The following is a 12,330-nucleotide window of genomic DNA, read 5'->3' as shown; positions in this document are numbered from 1 at the left end:
TAAAGGGAGGAAATTTGAATGGAAGGATGAACAAGAGAAAGTGTTTCAATTGTTAAAGAAAAAGTTAACTACGGCACCTATATTGTCATTACTTGAAGGGAATGATGATTTTGTGATATATTGTGACACCTCAAAGCAAGGTCTCGGTTGTGTATTAATGCAACGAACGAAAGTAATTGCTTATGCGTCTAGACAATTGAAGATTCACGAGCAGAATTATACGACGCATGATTTGGAATTAGGCGCGGTTGTTTTTGCATTAAAGACTTGGAGGCACTACTTATATGGGGTCAAAAGTATTATATATACCGACCACAAAAGTCTTCAACACATATTTAATCAGAAACAACTGAACATGAGGCAGCGCAGGTGGATTGAATTGTTGAATGATTACGACTTTGAGATTCGTTACCACCCAGGGAAGGAAAATGTGGTAGCCGACGCCTTGAGCAGAAAGAACAGAGAACCCATTCGTGTAAAATATATGAATATAATGAGTCACACTAACCTTACTACTCAAATAAAGGAGGCGCAACAAAGAGTTTTAAAAGAGGGAAACTTAAAGGATGAAATACCCAAAGGATCAGAGAATGAGACGTCCCATTCATATCGAATATAAACGTCACGTATTCATTGGTGTCATTGCGAGGTATTGACCTCTATATGTGACATTTAAAAAAAATCTGCATACGTTTTTATGATACAAACCATAAACTTTATTATAACCAAAGACTTAAACAACATAATAATGATTATCATTTAGCGATAATCTTAGTCTTACAAACTTTACATTTGATAATAACAGTACGATTTCCAACATATTTCACATTACAAATCTTTCGATATGCGGTTTTATTTTTGACACAAATATGCATACTCCAAATCTTGCTTAAATTCGGCATAATGCAGTGGAAGCTTTTAATTATCACCTGAGAATAAACATGCTTAAAACGTCAACATAAAGTTGGTGAGATATAGGTTTAATACTAGCAACGTTATAAATATAGACCACAAGATTTCATATACACAAACGTTTTAATAAAAATACTCTAAGTGGTTGAGCACTTGATAACCATACTTAACATTTAATCAACGTCGCATATTCCCTTTATTATGAAATCTCACTAAACCGTACCAAGTATAGTTACCGAAACGAAGTACTGTGCAACCGTTGAATACTGGTCGTCCAGTCCGGTTGGAGTTGTCAGGCCCGATAGATCTATCAACAGGATTCGCGTTTACAATACCGCATGTAAATAGTAGTTACCAAGTTACAGGGAAGTATTCCAGTGGTACAACTCAACGTAGAATATATATTTTTTATAACTTGTGTCCATAACGTAAATCATAAAATGCATGTGTTCTCATCCTAAAATATTTAGAGTTTAAAAGTGGGACTATATACTCACTTTTGCCTTGAAGATATTTAACACAACTTGGTCTCCGATAGATATCACGAACCTAACCATATATATAATATATCAACATATTTTCTTTTCAAATAATCGTTTCATATATACTTATAATACTTTTAATATCTATTAGTCCGTAGTTAGCAGTCCGATGTTAGTGGTCCACAATTAGTTGCTCAATAAAATAAATAAAGACCCCATCGTATTCGTATTGATCGGAATTAACCTCAACCCATGGTACCATGTTGTCAAATGACGTGTTGCGTACATAAAGTACCGTGTTGTCAAATGACGTGTTGCGTACAATCATGAGGTCTTATAATTAATCCTCTCGTGTTGTTTATGGGTGGTCCTGAAATATATAAAATCAAATCATAAGTAAATATATATAAAATATCATATTAATTAGCAAAGACATGATTAGTTTAGTTTTACTCCAATTAATTTCGTAGCTAAACTAGCTTCGTATACCCAATTTTGTTTTAGCCGCAGTTTCTTCAATACAACTTCGTTTTTGTTGGTTCAACTTGCCACTTCCTTGGATCGAGCCATTATTTTTGAATATGAACAGTAAATACCTTAGTTTGCATTCAAAATCACAAGTTATATGTCAAACTTTGGTGAATCTTATGAAAGTGATCATTTTCGTTGTAAAAACAACACCTAGATGATCATTTTTACAAAAATACTTACACTTTGAGTTACACCATGAGATTTTTATATATTAACATATTCATAAGAAATAACATTTTTCCAGAATATAAACTTCCAATTCAAAGTTTAAGATGGTTTTTAATTATCCAACCCAAAACAGCCCCCGGTTGCACTCCAACGATGTAGATTCAGTTTTAAGGTGTTCTTTGTAAAATCAAGTTGTATCTTGTTAAGTTAGCATATCATTATGATATATTACAGGTCTTGAAGTGTTTTAAAAGTCAAGTTAGAAGGATCTATTTAGTTTGCGAACAAGTTTGAAATCATTCAAACTATGTTCTTGTTGTTATGATTTGTATATTCTTAATAAGATAGTTATAATTGAACAAGATGATGAACAAAGGTTATACCTCGAGTATGATGAAGAAAGTTACTGAATAAACAAGATATGAACTTGTTCTTGATGACTTGGAAGATTAAGAAGTGAAATCATGAAAAGAAACAAAGGTTGTAAGTAAGTTTATATGTTGATTTAAGATAAATAACTTACATGAATTGAATCAAAGTTTAAACATAGTTTTACCTTGATTATGAAGCTAAAAGATGGTGAAAATGCTTGGAGATGATCAAGTATGATGTTAGGAGTATTTTGAGAGAGAATTTGGAGTGTATGTATGAGAAAATGGAATGGAAAAATGGGGTGAAATCATAAAAACGAATTTATTTGTTATATAGAAAAAAAATCCTTAAGTTTGTTTTTTAGCTCATAAGTCTTCCTAATTGATCCCACATGTTGTTGACTAATAATGACTGCTAAGAGCAGATAATTGAGGTCTAATAATTGGTATTTATCAATAGTAAATACATCTAGAAGCTGCGTATAATACGGGTACATATACCCTAAGTATACGTGTAGAAATCTTGAGGAAATGGAACAAAAATTCAAATATAGCTATCTTTTATGAATATACTTATGTTGTTTTATGTATTTAAGCTCTTTAAAAGTGATTAAATATGTATTTATACGATACTTGTATAAGCATTATAGATTATAGGTATATATGTCAAAGAACGTTACGTATAGTTACCGTTTTGAAAACTTAAGTTAGTAGTCTCAAAGTATACTTATAACTCATTGTTATTAGTACACAATGATATGTTAAACCCTCCTTAGATCATATTAAATATGTATAAATACGTATATGTACACAATCATATAATTTTCGTATGTTATATAGTTCGTGATATCATCGGTCAAATTGGACGGTCAAACATTGTGTAAAACTCTTTTCATAAACATAAGACTCAACAATTTGGATTGATTATCATGTTGGTAACGTTTAATTTATGTAAATATTAATCTTATATGTATAAAACGATCGGAAAAATCCGGGTCGTTACAGTACCTACCCGTTAAATAAATTTCGTCCCGAAATTTTAAAGTTGTACCTATTTTGCGTTCTCGGGAAACAAATGTGGGTACTTTTGTTTCATCTAATCCTCTCATTCCCAAGTAAACTCGGGACCCCTTCGAGCATTCAAATGAACCTTAATGATTGGTATGTTGCTCTGCTTGAGCTGTTTAACTTCACAGTCCATGATTTCGACTGGTTCTTCTATGAATTGTAGTCTCTCGTCGACTTGGATTTCTTCAAGGGGAATGGTGAGGTCTTCCTTTGTAAGACACTTCTTAAGGTTTGAAACGTGAAACGTATTATGTACTCCGGCGAGTTGTTGTGGTAACTCGAGTCGATAAGCTACCGGTCCAATGCGTTCGATGATCTTGAACGGGCCTACATACCTTGGGTTCAGTTTACCCCTTTTGCCGAAATGTATTACACCTTTCCAAGGTGACACCTTTAGCATAACCATGTAACCGATCTGAAACTCTAATGGTTTTCTTCGGACATCGGCGTAGCTCTTTTGGCGACTACGGGCTGTTTTCAATCTCTCCTTGATTTGTACTATCTTCTCAGTAGTTTCGTGTATGATCTTGGGACCAGTTAATCGTCGATCTCCTACTTCATTCTAACAGATAGGGGATCTACACTTCCTTCCATACAGTGCTTCAAATGGTGTAGCTTTAATGCTCGCATGATAACTATTACTATACGAGAATTCTGCTAATGGTAGATATTTATCCCATCCGTTTCCAAAATCGATCACACATGCCATGAGCATGTCTTCAAGAGTCTGAATTGTTCTTTCACTCTTCCCGTCAGTTTGCGGATGATATGCGGTGCTCATATCCAAACGAGTTCCCAGGGCCTCTTGTAGTGATTGCCAGAACTTTGATGTAAATCTACTATCACGATCGGATATAATGGAAATAGGTATTCCATGCCTTGAAACAATTTCCTTTATGTATAATCGTAATAGTTTCTCCATTCTATCCGTTTCTTTTATATGCAAGAAATGTGCAGATTTGGTGAGACGATCAACTATTACCCAAATGGTGTCATAACCCCATGCAGTCTTGGGTAACTTCGTGATAAAATCCATGGTAATACTGTCCCACTTCCATTCTGGGATTTATGGTTGTTGAATTAACCCTGACGGCTTCTGGTATTCTGCTTTGACTTTGGAACAAGTTAAACATTCCCCGACATATGTTGCAACATCTGTCTTTAAATTAGGCCACCAATAATGCGTCTTAAGATCTTGATACATCTTTCCAACTCCAGGATGTATCGAGTATCTTGTCTTATGTGCCTCGTTCAATATCAACTTCCTTAATCCACCCAACTTTGGTACCCATATACGTTTTGCAAAATATCAAATTCCATCTCCCCGTATAATGAGTTGCTTCTCATACTTCTTCATTGTTTCATTTCCTATGTTTTCTTTAGTAAGAGCTTCTCGTTGAGCCTCTTTGATTTGTGAGTTGAGATTCATACGAATTTTTATGTTCATCGCTCTTACTCGAATTGGCTCTCGTTCCTTTCTGCTTAGAGCGTCGGCCACTACATTCGCTTTCCCGGGATGATAGCGAATCTCACAATCATAGTCGTTTATCAGCTCGATCCACCTACGTTGCCTCATGTTCAACTATTTTTGATCAAAAATATGTTTAAGGCTTTTATGATCGGTAAACACAGTGCATTTAACCCCATATAAGTAGTGTCTCCATATCTTCAATGTAAACACTACTGCTCCCAGTTCTAGATCATGCGTCGTATAATTTCGCTCGTGAATCTTCAATTGTCGGAAGGCGTACACAATAACTTTCTTTCGTTGCATAAGGACGCAACCAAAACCTTGTCGCGAAGCGTCACAATATATCTCAAAATCATCGTTCCCTTCAGGTAACGATAAAATAGGCGCCGTAGTCAACTTCTTCTTCAGTAATTGAAATGCACTCTCCTGCTCAGAAGTCCATTCGTACTTCATCCCTTTTTGCGTTAACGCTGTTAATGGTTTAGCTATTCGGGAAAAATCTTGAATAAATCTTCTATAATAACCGGCTAAACCTAAAAATTAACGTATTTGTGTTGGTGTCTTAGGAGTCTCCCACTTTTCAATGGCCTCAATTTTAGCTGGATCAACCTGAATTCCTTTGCTACTAACAACGTGACCAAGAAATTGCACTTCTTTCAATCAAAATGCACACTTAGAAAATTTGGCGTATAACTGTTCTTTTCTTAACAATTCTAATACCAACCTTAAATGCTGCTCATGCTCTTGCTCATTTTTGGAATAGATGAGAATATCGTCAATGAAAATGATAACAAACTTATCTAAATACGGACTACAAACTCGATTCATGAGGTCCAAGAATATAGCTGGCGCATTCGTCAATCCAAACGGCATGACCAAAAATTCGTAATGACCGTAGCGTGTTCGAAAAGCAGTTTTCAGAATATCTTCTTCTTTGACGCGTAGTTGATGATAGCCCGACCTTAGGTCGATTTTTGAATAAACACATGATCCTTGCAGTTGATCAAATAAGTCGTCAATTCTCGGTATTGGATACCGATTCTTGATAGTTAACTTATTTAATTCACAGTAATCTATACACATTCAGAAGGATCCATCTTTCTTCTTGATGAATAAAATAGGAGCTCCCCACGGTGAAGTGCTCGGTCGAATGAAAACACGGTCCAGTAATTCTTGTAACTGGCTTTGTAACTCTTTCATCTCAGATGGTGCAAGTCTGTATGGAGCACGAGCCACTGGTGCCGCCCCTGGTACTAGATCTATTTGAAATTCTACAGATCTAAATAGAGGTAATCCCGGCAACTCTTTCGGAAATACATCAGGAAAATCTTTTGCTACAGGCACGTCGTTGATGCTCTTCTATTTTTCCTTCATTTTAGCTTTATTAACATGTGCTAAGATAGCACCCTTTCTTCAAGCACTTTTGGGCATTCAAACAGCTAATGAGTTTTAGCTTTGAGTTACCCTTCTCTCCATAAATCATTACTGGCATTTTATCCTTACTAGGAATGCGAATTGCCTTCTTGGCACACACAACTTCAGATCTTATTTTGGACATCCAGTCCATGCCGACTATTACATCAAAACTTCCTAATTCTACGGGTATCAAATCGATTTTAAATATTTCTCCGGCTAAATTTATTTTACAATCACGGCAAATTTTATCGGCTTTAATTAGTTTACCATTAGCTAACTCAATCATGTACTTAGCATCTAGAGTTAATGATGAGCAATTCAATTTAGCGTAAAAGTCTCTACACACATAACTTCTATCAGCACCAGTATCAAATATAATAGATGCTGATAAGTTATTAATGGTAAACGTACCCGTAACAAGCTCCGGGTCTTCACACGCCTCTCTAGTATTAATAATAAATGCTCTTCCACGTGTAGATCCGTTATTCTTCTCTGGATTCGGGCACTGGCTTTTATAATGACCCTGTTTCCCACACCCATAACAAGTAACAGTGGCCAAGGCAGTTCTATTTGCATTGGTGGCAGGAGTCTTGGTGCCATTGGTATTTGTAACAAGAATCCTACAATCTTCAGCAAGATGACCCCTTCGCTTACAATTATTGCACACCACATTACAATAACCATAGTGATGTTTGTGGCATCTGTTACATAAAGGATTTTGTCCTTTGTAACCTGAGTTCGAACCGCTACCCGCACCTTGCGTGGTTTCTTGTTTCTTGTTGGATTGTTGATGATTACCTTCCCACTTTCTTTTGTTTCCCGATGTCTTGACATCGGTGTTCTTATCCAGAATAATCTGGTCCATCAACTCATTCGCCATGGTGATGGCTTCATGAATAGTCTTGGGTTTCGATGCTGTAACATTTGCTTTGACATTTTTAGACAAACCATCTTTGTACAGTTCTATCTTCCGTTCTTCGGTTGGTACCAATTCGGGACATAGCAAAGCTAATTCCATGAATCACTGATTGTAGTTGGTGAGTTCAGTACCAACAACTTTCATGCTTCGTAATTCAGCTTCCAACTTCCTAACCTCGTTCCTTGGACAATACTCGTTGATTAGCATTGTTTTGAATTCTTCTCATGGAGTATCATAAGCTACATCTCCTCCTACGGCCTTCACATAGTTTTTCCACCACGTGAGTGCACTATCTTGTAAGGTGCACGATGCATACTTGGTCATGTCCTTCTCAATACAACCACTGATTTTAAACACAGACTCAATCTTTTCGATCCACCGGGTTAAACCAATCGGTCCTTCTGTTCCACTGAATGATGAGGGCTTGCAACCTTGAAAAGTTTTGTAGGTGCATCCCACACGAGGATTTGGGTTAACTGCAGCACCTCTTGTAGCCTCGGTCCATAACATTCTGTCGTTCACTCGCTGATTGATGAGTTCCTCGATTTCTTGTTCCGTCATTCGGTTCATTCGCGCCATATTCTTCAATAAGAATGAAAAAAATAATTATTCACATGGAATATTATAGATGTAGTGTGTATTTACAGTACATCATAGCTTATTAATAATATGAACCAGTTATTATTATAAAAGCCTTTTCTTCTTAATAGCATTTTATAATTATATCTAGGGTAGTACCTACCCGTTAAAGTTCATACTTAATAGCTTAGTACGTAAATCAATTACTACCATCCAAATAATACTCCACCATGGAAAATTATTGCATTTCACACTTCACTATTTTACATATGCTTATCTTACATCAAACATTAAGCAAACCACACTAGTAATATTATACAAAACGTTATACGATCCCATGGTTTAAAACAACAGTGCATCATTTAACCCAAAATGTTTGTGTTCAAAGAAATCGCTTAAAGCTTATCCTGGCTGTCTCCCTACGTTTTGGCTGAGGGGCCGAAGAACTGGATGCCGGGATAGAACTAATAGGAATAGCGGGAATAGGGGTGGAAGTGTCTGGTGGAGTTGGTGCCACAACATCCTCACTACACTCGGGATTTGGATTTTCCAATTCAGTAGCCTTTCGTTTCTTTCCTCGTTCGAACTTGTCTTTCATAATTTCCTGTATATCTTCCTCCTCAGAATCACTTTCTGGTTCCTCTTCAATTGATTCATCCGGAAATTGTGAGTCTTCCCCAAAGGTGTCGTTTTCATCATCGGATAGGTTAATGAATGGAACACCATCTGAGGATTCTGGTTCGGAGTTGCTGAATGTGATAACAAGTTCTAAGCCAGACATCTATCACACAACAACTAGCACGTTAGTACCACATAATATATACATATTAATTTTTAACCAACAAGGATAAGCAATAGTTTTCGAAATCAAATACGGTCAAAGTCCAGACTCACTAATGCATCCTAACAAACTCGATAAGACACACTAATGGAAATTTTCTGGTTCTCTAAGACCAACGCTCTGATACCACCTGAGACGTCCCGTTCATATCGAATATAAACGTCACGTATTCATTGGTGTCATTGCGAGGTATTGACCTCTATATGTGACATTTTTTAAAAAAAATCTGCATACGTTTTTATGATACAAACCATAAACTTTATTATAACCAAAGACTTAAACAACATAATAATGATTATTGTTTAGTGATAATCTTAGTCTTACAAACTTTACATTTGATAATAACAGTACGATTTCCAACATATTTCACATTACAAATCTTCCGATATGCAGTTTTATTTTTGACACAAATATGCATACTCCAAATCTTGCTTAAATTCGGCATAATGCAGCGGAAGCTTTTAATTATCACCTGAGAATAAACATGCTTAAAACGTCAACATAAAGTTGGTGAGATATAGGTTTAAAGCTAGCAGCATTATAAATATAGACCACAAGATTTCATATACACAAACGTTTTAATAAAAATATTCTAAGTGGTTGAGCACTTGATAACCATACTTAACATTTAATCAACGTCGCATATTCCCTTTATTATGAAATCTCACTACACCGTACCAAGTATAGTTACCGAAACGAAGTACTGTGCAACCGTTGAATACTGGTCCTCTAGTCCGGTTAGGGTTGTCAGGCACGATAGATCTATCAACAGGATTCGCGTTTACAATACCGCATGTAAATAGTAGTTACCAAGTTACCGGGAAGTATGCCAGTGGTACAACTCAACGTATAATATATATTTTTTATCACTTGTGTCCATAACGTAAATCATAAAATGCATGTATTCTCATCCCGAAATATTTAGAGTTTAAAAGTGGGACTATATACTCACTTTTGCCATGAAGATATTTAACACGACTTGGTCTCCGATAGATATCACGAACCTAACCATATATATAATATATCAACATATTTTCTTTTCAAATAATTGTTTCATATATACTTATAATACTTTTAATATCTATTAGTCCGTAGTTAGCAGTCCGATGTTAGTGGTCCACAATTAGTTGCTCAATAAAATAAATAAAGACCCCATCGTATTCGTATTGATCGGAATTAATATCGACCCATGGTACCATGTTGTCAAATGACGTGTTGCGTACATAAAGTACCGTGTTGTCAAATGACGTGTTGCGTACAATCATGAGGTCTTATAATTAATCCTCTCGTGTTGTTTACGGGTGGTCATGAAATATATAAAATCAAATCATAAGTAAATATATATAAAATATCATATTAATTAGAAAAGACATGATTAGTTTAGTTTTACTCCAATTAATTTCGTAGCTAAACTAGCTTCGGATACCCAATTTTGTTTTAGCCGCAGTTTCTTCAATACAACTCCGTTTTTGTTGGTTCAACTTGCCACTTCCTTGGATCGAGCCATTATTTATGAATATGAACTGTAAATACCTTAGTTTGCATTCGAAATCACAGGTTATAGGTCAAACTTTGGTGAATCTTATGAAAGTGATCATTTCCGTTGTAAAAACAACACCTAGATGATCATTTTTACTAAAATACTTACACTTTGAGTTACACCATGAGATTTTTATATATTAACATATTCATAAGAAATATCATTTTTCCAGAATATAAACTTCCAATTCAAAGTTTAAGATGGTTTTTAATTATCTAACCCAAAACAGCCCCCGGTTGCACTCCAACGATGTAGATTCAGTTTTAAGGTGTTCTTTGTAAAATCAAGTTGTATCTTGTTAAGTTAGCATATCATTATGATATATTACAGGTCTTGAAGTGTTTTGAAAGTCAAGTTAGAAGGATCTATTTAGTTTGCGAACAAGTTTGAAATCATTCAAACTATGTTCTTGTTGTTTTGATTTGTATATTCTTAATAAGATAGTTATAATTGAACAAGATGATGAACAAAGGTTATACCTCAAGTATGATGAAGAAAGTTACTGAATAAACAAGATATGAACTTGTTCTTGATGACTTGGAAGATTAAGAAGTGAAATCATGAAAAGAAACAAAGGTTGTAAGTAAGTTTATATCTTGATTTAAGATAAATAACTTACATGAATTGAATCAAAGTTTAAACATAGTTTTACCTTGATTATGAAGCTAAAAGATGGTGAAAATGCTTGGAGATGATCAAGTATGATGTTAGGAGTATTTTGAGAGAGAATTTGTGAAATGTCCCGTTCTTATTGATTAAAAACGTTCCATATTAATTGATTTCGTTGCGAGGTTTTGACCTCTATATGAGACGTTTTTCAAAGACTGCATTCATTTTAAAACAAACAATAACCTTTATTTCATCAATAAAGGTTTAAAAAGCTTTACGTAGATTATCAAATAATGATAATCTAAAATATCCTGTTTACACACGACCATTACATAATGGTTTACAATACAAATATGTTACAACAAAATAAGTTTCTTGAATGCAGTTTTTACACAATATCATACAAGCATGGACTCCAAATCTCGTCCTTATTTAAGTATGCGACAGCGGAAGCTCTTAATAATCACCTGAGAATAAACATGCTTAAAACGTCAACAAAAATGTTGGTGAGTTATAGGTTTAACCTATATATATCAAATCATAATAATAGACCACAAGATTTCATATTTCAATACACATCCCATACATAGAGATAAAAATCATTCATATGGTGAACACCTGGTAACCGACATTAACAAGATGCATATATAAGAATATCCCCATCATTCCGGGACACCCTTCGGATATGATATAAATTTCGAAGTACTAAAGCATCCGGTACTTTGGATGGGGTTTGTTAGGCCCAATAGATCTATCTTTAGGATTCGCGTCAATTAGGGTGTCTGTTCCCTAATTCTTAGATTACCAGACTTAATAAAAAGGGGCATATTCGATTTCGATAATTCAACCATAGAATGTAGTTTCACGTACTTGTGTCTATTTTGTAAATCATTTATAAAACCTGCATGTATTCTCATCCCAAAAATATTAGATTTTAAAAGTGGGACTATAACTCACTTTCACAGATTTTTACTTCGTCGGGAAGTAAGACTTGGCCACTGGTTGATTCACGAACCTATAACAATATATACATATATATCAAAGTATGTTCAAAATATATTTACAACACTTTTAATATATTTTGATGTTTTAAGTTTATTAAGTCAGCTGTCCTCGTTAGTAACCTACAACTAGTTGTCCACAGTTAGATGTACAGAAATAAATCGATAAATATTATCTTGAATCAATCCACGACCCAGTGTATACGTATCTCAGTATTGATCACAACTCAAACTATATATATTTTGGAATCAACCTCAACCCTGTATAGCTAACTCCAACATTCACATATAGAGTGTCTATGGTTGTTCCGAAATATATATAGATGTGTCGACATGATAGGTCGAAACATTGTATACGTGTCTATGGTATCTCAAGATTACATAATATACAATACAAGTTGATTAAGTTATGATTGGAATAG

This window comes from Rutidosis leptorrhynchoides, chromosome 9 (genome assembly GCF_046630445.1).
Source record: "Rutidosis leptorrhynchoides isolate AG116_Rl617_1_P2 chromosome 9, CSIRO_AGI_Rlap_v1, whole genome shotgun sequence".
Classification (NCBI taxonomy): domain Eukaryota; kingdom Viridiplantae; phylum Streptophyta; class Magnoliopsida; order Asterales; family Asteraceae; genus Rutidosis; species Rutidosis leptorrhynchoides.
The sequence above is the reverse complement of the archived record's forward strand: the minus strand, read 5'-3'. Positions refer to the sequence as shown.